Source organism: Trichechus manatus, unplaced genomic scaffold, assembly GCF_000243295.1.
Source record: "Trichechus manatus latirostris isolate Lorelei unplaced genomic scaffold, TriManLat1.0 scaffold00013, whole genome shotgun sequence".
NCBI classification, from domain to species: domain Eukaryota; kingdom Metazoa; phylum Chordata; class Mammalia; order Sirenia; family Trichechidae; genus Trichechus; species Trichechus manatus.
In genome coordinates, this window is record NW_004443949.1 from 27758511 (window position 1) to 27775390 (window position 16880).

Here is a 16880-nt window from a genome sequence, read left to right on the forward strand (position 1 = left end):
AACACTGAAGGAGATAAGAAGGCCCTGGTGAGGCCTTATATTATGGCCATAGCATATGTCGAGACATATGTTACCTAGATTTATGTTTTGGGTTTCTGTGAAGCAAGAAATTCACAGAGTTCTTTACCCCAAAGGTGAGCAACTCTCAGGTAACCTAAGAGTTTGTAAAAAAGATATAGACTGCCTGAAATGTGGCCAATTGGCTGACCCTTGAGTCCCATCCTTTATCAGGAACATCCTGGTTAAAGGATGAAAAGCAGTAACATACCTCTGAGCTCCATCACGTGGTGATACCTTATGTAAAGTCTACAAACTCCCATTTCTATTCACTCATTTGATTCTAAGGGGCTGTATAGGTAGCCAAGGGGTCTGGAGGAGGAATGACTGTCAAGGGACTGAGGACAGGTAGGATATGCTAGAGAGCCCAGGTTTGGCTATAGCAAGAAGGCTCCAGTATGTATAGATGTGTATTTCTTTTTATATATCTTGTTTTGAACTTACTTTTCTTTTTGAATCTGAGAATTTATGCCTTTATTTAATAACGTAAATAATATCAACAGTAAACTTTTTGAATATTGTCACATCCCCCATTCTCTTCTTTTGAAAATCTGTTAGACATATGTTGGACTATATTTGTTCTAGTCTCTGTGTTTCCTTTTGGTACCCTCCTCTTTGATTCTCTTGGTTGTATTCTAGGTGTTTTCTGTAGTTATACCTTATACTTTATTATTTTGCATTTCAGCTCTTTTTAATCTACATCTTTAATGTAAAGTATTGCTTTTTGCCTATAATTTATCTAATTCTAATTTATATAATATCAATATGAAACCATCACTTGCTTTTGCTTAACATTACATGGATCATTATTTTCATCCCTTATGTTTAGCTGAGTCTCATACATAGCATGTAACTGGACTTTTTTTTTTTTTTTAATTCAATTCGAGAATCTCACTCTTTAAAAAGACAATTGTAATCCATCTCCATTTATTATACTTTTTTTTGATTACATATTTGCCATACTTTTTTTCATCTTTTATTACTACTTTTTAAAAATGTTTTATTTTCCCTTAGTACCTTTTTTTTAGTGGATTTATTAATTTATGCTCCCATTCTATTCTACTTGCAGTCTTTTAGTATTTATCTTTAAAATTTTATCTTATATTTCTTACCTAATGTATATTAATCAATGTAACGATGGCATTCCTGAAAAGCTTATATTCTCCCATCTTTCAAATTATTATTGTTTAGCATTTGTTAACCAAAAATAGAAATGGTGATTATTATTAATAAGATATTTAGAAATTTACCTACATTTTAATCAATATCTTTCCTTACTATTTTTTCCTTCAAACATACTCTTTCATTCTTGGCTCATTCCTACTGAAGTAGGATTAGAAATTCTTTTATAGAAGGTTTTTAGGTTAAATTTTCCCAGTCTTTATTTATCAAAATGAAGTCTTATCTCACCCTTACTATAAAAGTAGCTTAACTGAGCATTGAATTGAGATGATGCTTATTTTCACTCAGTACTTTGAAAATCTTATTCCATTGCCTTTAAGTTTCTGTTGTTGCAGAAATGAAGTTTACTGTTAATATAACTGATATTGTTTGATAACAAAAATATCTGAATGTTCTATTTTATTTTAATGTTTTGCTTTTTAAAATTATTTTGAAGTTTAAACATTTATTAATTCCTACTTTGAGTGTTTCTTTTCTGCTTTTTAGAGAAAAAATCTAAGGAGTATATATTAAATACCAATTACTATATTGCTGGAAGTTTTATTTGACTCATTTAAAAAGTGAACTTGGTGTCCTATTTTTAGTCATTATTTGATCAGTTACACATTTAAAAAAAGCAAAAAATTTCAGAATGTCACACTTTCTTTAGGGGCATTTGGTTCTATCTCTCTCTCTGTTTTAATATATTTTTAAGAAATTTTAAGGTATATTTTTCCTAGTGTTGCAATCTTGAACTCATTTTTAAAGAGAGTTGAAATCATCTGATGTCAAAATGCTCTAGTTTTTGGCTTGCAGAGATTTCCTATAGCGCAGTATTTTTTTTTTTCTTCATTTTTTTGGGCAGGAGTTTTTAGTATATATTTAATAATATATATTTATTAAGTATATATTTAATAACAGCTAAGGCTGTTAACCAAAAGTCGGCAGTTTGAATCCACCAGGCAGTCCTTGGAAACTATGGGGCAGTTCTACTCTGTTTTCTATGAGTCGGAATCAACTCGATGGCAATGGATCAATGGGTTTCGGCAGGAGTGTTTAGGAGTTTCACTTATCCAGGGTAAGACATATTATCAGCTTAGGATTTCTACTCCCTGCTGGAAGTAAAACATTTGTTTTTCAGCATTGAGGTTGGTTTGTCTTCTACTTCTCATGGGGCCAAGTGTGGAATTTTTCTTGTTTTCACCTCAGGGACAGAGTAGTACTTTTAGTACACATTTTTTAAGTATCAGTTGCAGTTCCCTATTTTTCAAGGACACAAAACCACATCTCCAATTCTGCTTTAGGTACTGGAATCTTAGGCCTTAGTTGCTAAGAGTTAAATGTGAACAATATTCCCCATCCCCCTGTAAGGTCTGCTGAGCATCACTGTTATGTTTACCACTCTAGGTCTTGGTTTCTTCTTTTCTGGAATCGGTGAGTTTTCCATTTTCTCAAGCTTGTCTCTGTAACTAGAAAATCTTTAAAATGATATTTTATATGGAACTCCTTTGTGATTTCATCTCGAGGGTCTATCTGAGTTGATTCTGCTATATTGTAGTAAATGAGTTTCTACTGACAAAGATAAGGTGTAATGCAGACGGTAACTATAGTTAGAAATGGTTGTGGTGAGCATCTTAGTATATATTTTTATCATGAAGGTCTGCTGTTGACATTTAATGCCATTATTATCATTAAGCATCACATGTGGTGCCTTTTTCCTGAATCACCTTTACAGGGTTTGTTCCCTAAGTGGTTGGAGAATATTTTGCCATATTAGTATTTTGTTGTTTTATTCTCCCCGATTTCCCTTACATTTTCCCCAATTCAAGCAGGTAGCTGACATTCATTGTTTCAACAAGTGATGTGGCAGGAAAGATCTAGAGATACTGCAGTATCAGGTAAGTGTTTTGGTTTTTATTTTCCGAAAGTCTAAGCTTTCTTAGAACTTAAAGTACTTACAAAGAGATTAAAGCGGAGATAGGAATTTTGGGGCAAGGACAGGGTTTTAGTATGCAATGAGAGTTGCATATGCTGCTCAGACTAGAAAAAGATACTCTTGGGGTGGTGGGATGGGAGAAAGACAGATTTCTGTGGGTCTTTTAGCTGCAGAGATCCAATCTTTGTTACAGCATCACCAAAAATGCATCAACAACCATTCTTCCCCTGTCCACTCCACTGGAATGGGTGTATGATGTTCTAGGCAGATAGGATTGTAGGCAGGCTCAGAAAAGATTCTTGTCTCCCATGCATGACAAGGAGATCCACCAGAACTGAAGGGATCACTGGGATAGAGGAAAAGGTTGTCTCAGTGACAACTTGGTTGGATGTATGGGTTACACCTCCTTTCCATGAACTGTCATTGCTTAAGGCCCCAGAATGAGGAAAACAGAATGACTTCCAGAGTCAGAGTGAAGTATCCTTCAAAGCAGGATAAAGGGATTTGGAGTCAGAAATTAAATTGTAGCAGAATAAAAACTGTACTTTCTATACTTCTGAGTTTATGGACTAAGGCTATTTTATATATAAGAAAAATGAACTATTCTAGGAAAAGAAAGGAGATTAGTAAGAGCAAGATCAGGACTTACTTGTTTATGAAATTAAATGTTTGCTTACTAATTTGCAAATATATTTAGTATAATGTTTCTCCTCTGAAAATAAAGGGAACAACCTTAGGATTCATGGAGTTTAATATCCTTGTTTTGCTGGGGAGGTTACCAAGTCTCAGGGGTTGGGTGACTTGCTCAGTTTATGCTACTAGGCAGAGGATGAGACAGGACTAAAAGTCACATGTTTTGACTTTAAGTTTAGTACTCTTCCCATGGCCCTCTGCAGCTGTTGATAATGGAGGTTGAAGGGGTATTAAAGTAATCGCATCAACATTGTGAACAATTCTGGGTCCTAGAAAGGTACATAAACAGCAGAGTATCCCAAAATGTCCTTGAAGTTAATTATTTGCTAAATGCAACAAATGATTAGTGAGAACCGATAGGTAATAGGAAATACTTCCGAAAATAATTTATTAGATAATGTAATAGTTGCTGTGGATAAACATGTAACTATAGTTGCTCTCTCGTCTACTAAATGCTATTGGCGTATAAAGAAAAATTCCACAAACAATTCTTTATGATAAACAAGTGTCCTAGAGAGCTAGAAGAAAAGTATCTATGCAGCTCTGAAAGTGTTTACTGTTTTCTGTGTGAATACTAAGCAATTTTACCATTAAGATGGAAACTACCTATATGTTATGCCACTGAGTAAGAAACTGAATAAATGTATTATTTTTCTCTAAATAATTGTGATGATTTCAAAATTCTCGACAAGTCCAAACATTTTTGACACCAAAGAAGACTGGAAAATATATTATGGAGGTTATAAAGTCCTATACTAGATATAAGCAAAACTTTTTTTAAAAAAATATTCTTTTCAGACAATCCTATAAGCTGAGGGGACAAGTTAAAAGGATAGGGAGCAAGTGTTTGTGCTAATCTGGACAGCATAGTTCTATCAATCAAACCATGGTATTGTACTTACGAAAATATTTAAATATAGAAACAGATGAAAATCTGATCTTCAAAATATACTTAAAAAAAAAAATCCCAAAGTCAAATCTAGAATTGAACAGTGAAACTAAAAATATTAAATTTGGCATCAAATAGTGATGGTAATATTATCAGATATATTGAAAGAATATAAGCAACTGGCTATCTGCTGGAGTTCAGGATATTCAACTCAGATGTTTTAAATTTGTAAGGTTGTAGTTTAAACAATGATATTCAATATGATGGCCCCAAGATCCTACAAGATGCTTTAAAAAATCAGTAAAGAACACTTTCTTGGGAGTGAAGCTAGTCCAATACACTTTACAGTGATTTTTTTAATACGATAAAAATTAAAGCGTGAATGTTACCTATGTTAACTAGAAAATTTTGTGAATGAGAATACTCATTTTGTGATAACAAATGAACTTTATTTTGTTATATGTTATTTATGTCCCAGAATGGTTTTGTTCTAGTAATTATGGTTCTCATTATTCAGGGAAACTGGATACCGGAGAGATGATTGGGATAATTAGTGAAATGTTGAGTTAGCAGACGAATGATTTATTTAATTAGATTTGCCTAATTCTCTAGTTTTTGTGAGTATATAGATTACCTTTTTTAAAAATTTTCAAACTCTTTGAGGTCTAATTTTGACATTACCATTGATTTGGTTTGCCACTGAATAAAGATAAATCATTAACCTAATCTAGTAAAACAGCAAAAACTCACTCTTTCATATGCTGAGCAAATGCGCTATGGTTTAAGCTAATTCCCTGGGTGACACTCAATAGGAGCAATTGCCCTTTTGCTCATCCAGTCTTTGTCTGCCGGTTTTCCAGTAAAAAGAACAGTTGGGACTTTATATAGTTCCCTTTTTGTCCCTCCACTTTCCCCTGGAACCAAAAAAGAACATGTTAACTGTAGACTCTTTAATCAACCCAGTGGAAATCAAACATATAGGTAATTGCTCATCTAGACTATTTTTATACTATAGAAAAGCTGACCACCTCACTAGGGTTTAGCAAAAATACATATAATGTGTTTGCTTTTTAACAAGACTCTACTGGTTAGATTGGAGTCTTCCTAACTCATTGCAAAGAATAATTCATTGCAAAGATGTCCAATACAACCTCAAGGAAATATCCCAGAGGGAAAAATTTCATTCACATTAGAAAAAGTTCTTTCCCTTCCTCAACTATTTCTTTTTTTAAACTCAAGGCAGGATTAAGGCCATTGACTGCAAAATAGTTTTAAAAATATATAAATCAATCATTGTTATTACTAGTTTGTTTTCTATAATTTGAGGTGATATATTTCATTTATAAAACGGTGAACACAAATATATAACACAGTTCCTTGCGAAAGTATAAAGCACATTATTAATATGGTAGTAGTTAAAATAATTTGCTTCTTTCTCTTTCTCTAGCACAATTTAACAATACAGGCTGTTGTGGAATTCACAGTGTTAGATATCCTTGTGATAAAAATGGGTGCTAAAATTTTGACTTTGACCATGAAATTTGTTCTACTCTTCTGAAAAAAATCAGTAACCTGTAAAAGGATTTTAACAACATGTCTTTCAAAGTCAAACAATGTAATTCTTATACAGAGAAGGAAGCATTGACTGGTAATGAGGTGTGAGAAGTTTCAAATAGCTTAGTGCGGGACCAAGGTTAATATAATTATGGACCACAAACCCCAAGAAATCCTTCACTCTCTTACGTCTGAACTACCAGCCTGCAATAAAGGGTGGTCTTTCAGTCTTCAGCGCACTGATTTAAGATGATCTATTGATCTGGACCAAAAGAAAGATGAATATACCGAGGAATTGAGGCCGCCTCCAAGGGATAATGAGCAGAACCAAAGGAATGTAGCTGTGGGATGGGGAATCTGCTTTCTACAAAAGGCAATGGCAAAAGCAGGGACTTTACAGAACAATGAAGAAGTTTCGAAGAGGAATGTTATTCTTGTGGTCCCTGTGAAAATGCATAAAAGGATGTCAAGAGTTACAGAGAAGGATCATACAAGGGAATAAAAGATGGGTTCTTTGCACTTGTAGATTGAAGCAGGAGTCAAAAAGAATCACACAACATTGGGAACTATGGAGTTTACTTGCTTCTAAAAAAATTTTTTTTAACCCAGAGTGAATGAAAAATGTGGCCAAAAAAAAAGGCCCATCAAATATTTTACTCATGTGCATTTTTATGTGTATTCTAATCAAGAAGCAAGAGTGCTGAGATACACATTTCGGTGGTGTATATGTGCCTTTTCAATCTGATTGCTCATGGACCTATATGAGCATATATATTTTGTAGATAATTTGTCTTGAAGTAATTATACACAGGAAAAATAATACATAAAAGTTTTATATTACGAAGAAATTAGCTTTATAAAATATATGTCTATTAAATAGCTATCCTTTGTGCTTGAGGCAGAAAATACATTTGCTAGTACAATTTGACTGATTCTATTTCCTGTTATTTCAGTTGGGTATTTGGGTTTAAGGGATTGTGTCTTTGTCATTCTTCAGCGATAATTTTCAAGTCACGGAGGAGAAACTATTTTCTCCCTTCAGCATACACGCAAAAAACATGTGATAATATTTGTTCTGCTTAAGCATCAGAGTAGATACTGTGTAAATATTTAGTTCAGGATTGATCACATTTACCAGTTATTTGTGAACATATTTAGACACTTTCATAGTTAAGAATTAAAAGTAATGTAAATGAAATATTTCCTTTGATCTCTCCTACAATTCGTCCATACATGCCTCATTCCACAGAGCCCTTCTTTGCAGTATCAGTCCACTTTTTTTTTAATATTATTTTATTGTCTTTTCTGTGAAACTTTACACAGTAATTTAGGTTCCCATTTGATAATTTCTATACAATTTGTTCAGTGACATTGGTTACATTTTTCAAAATGAGCCAACATTCTCTTTCATTTGTCTTCTGTTCGTTCTATTTCTGGTACTCTAGTTTCCATGCTCCCTTATCTTCCCATCTTTGCTTTGGAGTAAATGTTAACATTCTGGTCTTATATAGACTTTTTTTGTCTTTTTTTTAATAGAGTACAGTACTCACTGGTAATATCCTTTATTTTCTGTGCTGCTCTGTTATTTTGCTAAAAGATAGCCTCAGGGGATAGTTTAGTTCAAGATTTAAAGAATATCTCAGGACAATAGTCTCAAGGAGTTTTCTGGTCTCAGCTGGACTGACAAATCTGGACTTTTTAAGAATTTGAGCTCTGTTCTGCATTTTTCTCCCATTCTATCAGGGTTCGTCTACTGTGGCCCTGATTAGAATGGTCAGTAGTGGTAGCTGGGCACCGTCTAGTTCTTCTGGTCTCAGGGTAGATGAGGCTGTGGCTTGGGTAGGCTATTAGCCCTGTAGACGAGTTTCTTGTCTGAGACCTTAGTTTCCTTCTTTCTCTTTTGCTCCTGATGAGCAGAGACCGACATAGTTGTATCTTCGATGGCTGCTTGCAAGCTTTTAAGACCCCAGATGCTACTCACTTCACTAGGATGCAAAGTATGAACTTTGTGAATTATATTATGCCAATTTACTGAGTTGTCCCATGAGACTAAGGTCTTAAGCCTTCACCCAGAAAACCAATCTCTTAAGGTGTTTGGTTATATCTGAGAGGTATCTATAATTGTGTCCTCTACGAATGTAATTGCTAGTCCACTCTTCTTGGCTCCTCCTGCCCTTTCTGGGCTATTTCACAGGAATAGAACTGAGGTATAAGTGACTCCTGCATGTGGTCCTAAGAAAACACCACACAAATATGTATCCCACTTGATCCCAAGATTGTAATTGAAAATGTGGAAAGGAATATTGAAATTGTTTAGTGTGGTAGAAAGTATACGGACCAAAACTCAGGAAAACCTGAACGTAAATTTTGGCTTTGCCCAATATCTGAAAGTCTCAAATCTCTTCTGTGCAAAATGACAACAATAATATCTACCTAATTGTACTATGGCGCCCTGGTCACACAGTGGTTAAGAACTTGACTGCTAATCAAAAGGTCGACAGTTAGAATCCTCCAGCTGCTCCTTAGAAACCCTATGAGGCAGTTCTACTCTGTCCTATAAGGTAGCTATGAGTAAGAATTGACTTGATGGCAACAGTTTTTTTTAATTGTACTATTGTGGCCTTTGGCAACCCTAGTGGTGTAGTGGTTAAACGCTACAGTTGCTAACCAAAAGGTCGACAGTTCAAATCCACCAGCTGCTCCTTGGAAACCCTATGGGGCAGTTCTACTCTGTCCTATACGGTTGCTGTGAGTTGGAATCCACTTGATGGCAATAGGTTTTTTATGTTTTCTTTTTTAATTGTGACCTTCTTTGATTGTCTAATATTCAGCTTTTATTTTAACAAAATAATGCTCTTAAGTATCAAATAACAGTGAAAGACATGCAGCAAAAATTGCAATCTCACACCCTATACCTCCCCATCTTAAATTCCTACACCCCTAAGGAAATCACTTTTAACACTTTCATTTGTTTTTTCAGATATTAAGCTCCATATTTCCAAATAACAAAGTTAATGTCCTACTTTATATTTTTTTACTAATACACTTTATTTTTTAGAGCAGTTTTAGATTTATAGAAAAAAATTACACAGAAAGGAAAGAGAGTTGCATATACCCCTTCTCTCCCGTTAACCCAGTTTCTCTTATAAACACCTTGCATCCATTCCCATGTCTGGTACATTTGTTACAACTGATGAACCAATGTTGATACATTATTATTAATTAAAGGCCACAGTTTAAATGAGGGTTCACTCTTTGTGTTGTACAGGTCTATGGATTTTGAGCAATGCATAATGTCATATTTTCACCATTACAGTGTCATACAGAATACTTTCAGTATCCTAAGTATCCCTGTGCTCCACCTTTCATCGCTTTCACGAAGCCCCAGAATCCCTAGCAACCACTGATCTTTTCACCGTCTCCATAGTTTTGCCTTTTCCAGAATGTCATATAGCTGGAATTATAGTCTTTTTTAAAAATTTAAAATTATCCAATTTCTGACTTGGAATATGAAAATTTAGCTCTCTTACCTACTCACGTACTTCCTCTTTCTTCATCTGCACCTTATAGTTAAATCTTAATTTTACGTAAACCGACAATCAGTGCTTTATTTAATGATTATGTAAGTATCGTTTGTGGTTAAGTCACAGAATACAGATAAATGAGTTAAATTCCATAACAAACTTTTGTCTGTCTGGAGTTAATATGTGTCCCATTTTGTAATTTGATAGTATTTTAAGAACTATTAATTATTCATCCTGACACTGTACAAAAGAATTGTAGAAGTTCTATGTAAATGGTCAAACACAAAGGGATTTATCATTTCCTTGTGTATATGCATGTCTGTGCATGATTTTCTTTGCATCTCCTGCTCTCCAAGTATGCTGACAGGTTCTTATCCGGGAGTCTCATTCACTAGAAAATTCCTTTGCCTCTCTGCTGGTTCAATCCTTCGTTTCTTCTAACTAGATTTACCTCTTATTTTAGAGAAATGTATCTTTAAGGAACTTCTTAAGAAACATTGGAACTAAATATTTTGAGATCTTGCATGTTTGAAAATACCTTTCAACCTTACATTTGAACGATAATTTGTCTATTATAGTAGCCAATTCTCCTTAGGTATTTCAAAAGCATTTTTCAATGTTACCTAGCTGCTTGTGTTGCTATTAATGAGTTTAATGCCAATTTGATTACTGATAGTTTGTAATTGTTTTTCACCCCTACCCTACTCCTTAGACATAGAAGCTTTGTGATTCTTCTCTTTGTTGCTATTGTGCTAATATTTCAGAATGCTATCTCTTAACGCGTATCTTTTTTCATTAATTGTTCTGGCTACTCGGTGGGTCCTTTCAATTTAGAAATTTTTTCCTTCAGAGAAATTTCCTTGTATTATTTCTTTGAAAATGTTCTTCAAACAATTTCTAATTTCTCCCTGGTATTCATATTCGTTAGATGTTGCAAATCATGAATTCATATTTTGATTGCTCTTTTTTCTTTATCATTTTAAAATTATTTCTGGGAAACTTCCACAAATTTTCATTGAAAATGTCTATTGATTTTTTTCAAGGTATTACTACAATTATATTTTCTAATTACAAAAAGTACCTTAGCCCCTTAATATGTTTTCTTTTTATCATTATGGTATCATTTTCTTGTTTATACTTATATCTTATCTTTCTCAAGATTTTATCGCTGGTAAAGATTTTTCTTTCTTTCTACATTCATTTGTTTTGGTCTCCATCTTTCATTTTAGAGATTTTCTTGGAATTCCTAGTGACCATTTGCTGACCATTCATATTTTAAATAAAGAACTAAGCAGATGATTGTTAGCTCATGCTTGAGTGGGACTTGTTGAATGCTGGGTATATGCCTGTCTATCTGCATTGCACATGCAGACAAGCTCTGCCTCAAACTTCCAGGCAGCCGTAAGACTCCTAGAAATGAGACATGTACACCCACTGGCATCAATCAGTCTCTGGGTGCTAGTTTATCTGCCATTGAGCTGGACACATGAGACACACAGTGCTGGCAAAGTGAAATCCATTATCATTGTTTATAGAAAGCAAACAGTAAATAATAACAACAGATTCTCAAAGGAGAACCATTTACTTGTCCTTAAATTACCCATGTCTATTCTTATGTCACTGGGCCAGCATGCCATGGTTCAGGTCTGACGCTATGTTCACATCATCACTGCCTCTGGCTACCATCATGCTACCCAGGCTTGTCACGCTACCAGGGCTGACACTGCCCAAGGTCCCACATGCCTCTTGTCAGGCTGTCCAAGGGAGGAGGTGTGCACCCCTGCACCAGGCACACTCAGGCTTCTGCCCAACAAGTGTTACAGCTCTTTCAACTCCACTGGACTTGCATGGAGGCATCCAGCTCTGCTGGCAAGCCTCTGACCCGAGGGAGCTCAACCTTCTCTCCATGAGCAGACAAGCCCACTGCAGTTGCCTCTCTCTGTCTTCAGTGTGACAGCTCTCTCTTCTGGGTCTGGAAGGTTCTCAGCACAGGGACACTGGGTCCAGAGGCTGTGCTCCACTCTAGACTGTTCTTGATGGTAGTGAAGTCCCCCTAAACCTATGAGGGAGTAGCCCTTATATAAGCCCAGCATGATGGCAAAACTAACAACTTCCCTAGCTGGACCACAAGAGGTTCAGTGCTATTGGGTGGATATTCAAGCCACTATTTGTGTAGTAAATGGACCAATCCCTTGCAAGATTGTAGCCCAGCCAATCATTTTGTGGGAGTTACAAGAGCATGGCTAGAAAAACCATATAAAAGCAATTCATTGCACTGTACTGAGCTTCACCATAGGAGAAAGACACGGAATGTTTCCTCAGGAATCCCTCATGAGCTATTTGTCAGTCTCTTGTACCTGGCAGCTTCCCTAAGTGGAATCCTGAATTTCCTACCTGCATGGTATAGTATGCTTAGCTTCCAGCTGCCAACTTTCTCGGGTCTGATTGGGAAAAGGGAGGAGGGGATCTTACTATTTTGGGTGTAGAATTTTCCTTAGTGACTTTGTTTCAATATCATACCTCACTTTTATCTGCAACTGTGCCTGATTTCCCTTATATCCTGAGCTCTGGTTGAATTTCTCTGGGATTTATCTCTCCAGGTAGTTGGTCACCTTGCTATACTAGGCAAGAGAGGACATCTGGTGGAAGTTTGTTCACAGGTTTGTGACCTGCCCTCCTGTGTTTGACTCAATTCCTAATCTCCAACCTCACAGGTACTTCTTGTTTCCCATACCTGGACCTTTCCGGGATTTTGCAGTGTAAAGCACATCGCCTCTTGTTTCTTAAGTGTCACCTTTCTTATCTCTGTTAGGTTTAGCTACCATTCTTCCATCCATTTTCAATTTTCCAGAATGCTGTTGTGTCTCCTCTCTCATTCTTTTTGAATATTTGTACTTTTCAGCTTAGTCTCCCCCCCCACCCCCACTTTACTGCGATTTTAAGTTGGAACGAAGAAAAGTATTTATTCAATCTGCTATCTTTATCCACAAGAATGTCAGTAATTTTTATACTTTTTTTCTCTTTAAAGAGGAGAATTTGTTTCAAAAGAACATAATATGGATTGTCAAAGAAAACAAACAAAATAAAATGAAGAGTAGAGTTCATCCAGTTAAAATGGAAGCAAAGGAGATAAACTTCACCAATTGACTTTCACCTTCTTCAGCCACCAAGAAAACCTCAACAGATGCCTTGGACTCCAGAATACACTGTGGACTCCATACAAATATGATCACATAATATTGGCTAAGGTTTAATACTTAATTTAAGCATAAATGCATTTAATGCCAGGAACTGTTGGACATCTCCAAGCATCTGAAATTTTTCTGCTGTAATAAAGAAAGCTTCTATCTCTGCTTTAGGAAACTACCAAATTAGGAAGACTATGCAACAATCCATACCAGCAAAATAGTTATTTCCTACATTTCTTTTCTCTCCTCCTAACAGTGATCCAACTTAAATTTTTGAGTAAATGATTTGATTGGTGGAAACTGAATCACATCTATAACCCACTGATATGAAATTCTGAGAAATATATTTTCCAGTTTCTATAGTATCATCTGGGAAGAGGCATCTACCGTCTATCCATCTTTGTCTGCAAATGGCTTTATTCCTACAATAGTACAACTTGGATATTTTAGCTCTACTTTTTCTTTTTTCTGAAAAAGTTTCTCTGCCCTGCTTATGTGCCCAAGAGTAGGAGTGGAAAAGTCAGATACTCACATTGATTGATGGTTTGAGTTTTACCCAATGAATGAAGAATAGGATAAGGATGCAGACAATTGAAAGAAATAGTAGATAGACTATTCTTTGAGAAGAAGAGCATATTCAGAAAATACTGCTATTACCTATAAAGCATTTAAGACATTGATCAGTTTATTAGATAAAATTCCTACCTGCAAAGTGAAATCCATTTTAGCTAGTTTAAGCTGAAAATAATGTACTAAAGTATATTAACAACTCACAGAAATTAGACTTGAAGGCTACCGTACCAGAAAGACCCAAATTACATTGAAGAATGACTTCAGCAGAAAAATGGAAATCTGGATTCCTCTATTAACAAACTAAATAGAAAGGATTCCAGGCAGCACCTTTCTTCATGGTGTTTCTGAATCAATGTTTCTAGTAGGTGACCCTAGCAGAGTCTAGGAGTTCTATGCCTGTGTCTCAGTTGCAAGAGAGTTTATGTTTTTTTAATTTGACAAAACATGGAATAATAAGGTAGTAAACATCCAAATGTCCTCTCCACTAGGGTAATAAGAAATTCAGTGATCTCGTAAAGTAGTATGTAGAGATCAATGACTGTGCTATTGGAATGTAATATTTAATTGATGCAGCCATTGCAGGTAAGGGCAACGGTTTGGAATATAGTAGACATTAAATAAATGTTTGTGAATAATCAAAGAATGGCAATAACTATTAAATATGGTTAATTTGCATGATGAATAAATAACTTGAATATTTGGATAAATAAAGAAAAATAATTCCATATTTAAAGTAAGATTTAGGAGAGTTTTGTATAAATCAGCAACACATACCATGTTCATTATTTTAGCAATGGAAAATGAATATAGCAACAGAAAATGAGTGACAAAATGACCATATTGATAACCTGTTACTGGAATGTGAATAAATATACACATTGTCGTCCAGTCGATTCTCACTCATAGTGACACTATAGGACAGAGTAGAACTGCTCCATAGGGTTTCCAAGGAGCAGCTGGTGAATTCGAACTGCTGACCTTCTGGTTAGCAGTCAAGCTCTTAACCCACCAGGGCTCTGAACAAATACAGTAAAATAGAAAAACATTTTACAAAAAAACTTTAAATCAGCACAATATTTTTCAAATGTTTGATTTTCTTTGCATGCTAGGGTTTTTTGAGAGGTATTACACATATAGCTAATACAAGGTAATCTAGGCGGAAAACAGGCCTCCAGGTATACTTTCTAGAATTAAATACATCAGAAATCATTATAGCTTTTTGTTTTTAAAGTCATAATAAATTACTTTAGTCTAATATTCATTTTAAGTTACATATATATATTGAATCAAAACAAAGTGTCATTACAGCAGCAATTTCCATGCAAAACCAGTGCCTCTCACTGATTTAGTTATTTTGGTAGCAGAGACAGTATTAGATCAATTTCATCATGCAAATGTCTCTTTCTAAATAAACAAAACCAACATTTTCTACAAGAATTTACTTCAACTGTCACTTAATATAACTATCACTTCGGATCCACTGTTTTTAGAGACGATTTTATATTATTGCAATGAAAACTGCTTATATTAATGGACAATTGTTATATATGCTTCATTTTATTCTCTTATATTCATTTTATTGTGATAGCTATGCTTTTTTTCCCTAAAATTATTTTTAATGACTTCTAAATTTGATCAAATCATGTTCTTATTAAATCAGTCAGTCAAGAAACAAATAATTGAAATGTATCTCCTATACCATAATATAAAGTGCAAAGGTGAAGGGTTAGAGAGAGATGAAAGAAAGCTGGAAAAAAGAAGAATAATAAAGATAAAACGGAGGGAGAGGGAAAGTTTTTAGGAGAGCTTAAATAGGCAAGAGTGGCAAATAATTCTGCCATGAAAACTAGGATAGTGGAAAGAAGTAGGGAAAACAGAAAAGAAAATAACTTTATATGATATTATAAAGAATCTACGAAAGGAATTATATTGTTAGTTTTTTGATGGAGCAGAAAAGGAGTGATTTTCTTAAATGTTTCTAAAATAAATGAATGTCATCTGATTATGCCTTAGATGAATAGACTAATTTCACTGTTACATGCATCTGAAGATCCTATATAAAGGGTATAAGAATTTAAGTGTCTCACTGAGTCAGATCCACTCTAGAGAGCAAGCATAGTTTCTTTGATGTTTTCAGGAAAGCATGCTTGTTGCCCTCCACACCCGAATACCAGGGAGTCTGTGATCCCTAACTTCCTTTTGGTAACCCATTATAAACTTCATTCATGAATTTATCTAAGCCTTTCCTGAACGTATTTATATTTTCAGACTATATAACCTTCTAGGGTAATGACTTGCATATGTTTACTACCAACTGTGTAAAGCAGTAAAGTACAAAGCATACATTCCTTTTATCTTTTATACTACAATGGGCATCCTCTAGTCCTGGCACTCTTAAATTTGGTGAAAAGAATCCATCTTTACCCTTTGTGACTTGACAGAGCCTGAATTCATGCATTCTCATCTGTAGTTTTATAAAATGGAATATTTCTATCTTTATGGGATATTCTAACTTAGAAGCTAAGACTGGGTTATGTAGTGTAAAGAGCTTTGCTTTTAATTAATTGCATGCTTTCAGGGAAATTATTTCACATTTTAGGTCCTAAAATCATCTTCTATAAATCAAAATGCTAGATAAGTTCTAAAATTCTCCTACTTGGCTGTACATTACCGAACAAATCACCCCACCTCTCATTCCAGCCAAAAAAAAAAAAAAAGGTGTGGTAAAGAGGGAGAAAACTGCAGTGTAGATGAGTACATGGTCTTCGGAGTTAAGCCACCGGGATTCAAATCCCATCTCTTTCTTCCTAGCTCTGTGCCCTAAAGCAAATTACTTACTTCTCCATGCCTTCATTTCTTTTTCAGTAAATCAGGGATAATAATAGTTCCAACTTCATAGGGTTGTGTATTTATTTATTTATCAAATGAGTTAATATATATAAAATATTAAAAACAGCATCTGGAGCATCTGGCACATAATAAGCACTATATAAATGTTTTCCTGTCTATCTATCTATCTACAGAGAGATAGTGTGCATATGAATGCAGTTATTATTTACATTGCTACATTAATGGTCTCTACTGAACCACACCTCCCTGCACCCACGCCCTTGTGTGGTCCCTTCTCATTTTCACTCTTGGCTTAGCCATGTAACTTGAGTCTTACTCATCTAATGCTGCTATAACAGAAGTATCACAAGTGGATAGCTTTAACAAAAATAAATTTATTCTCTCACAGTCTAGGAGGCTAGAAGTCCGAATTCAGGGTGCCAGCTCCAGGGGAAGGTTTTCTCTCTCTGTCAGCT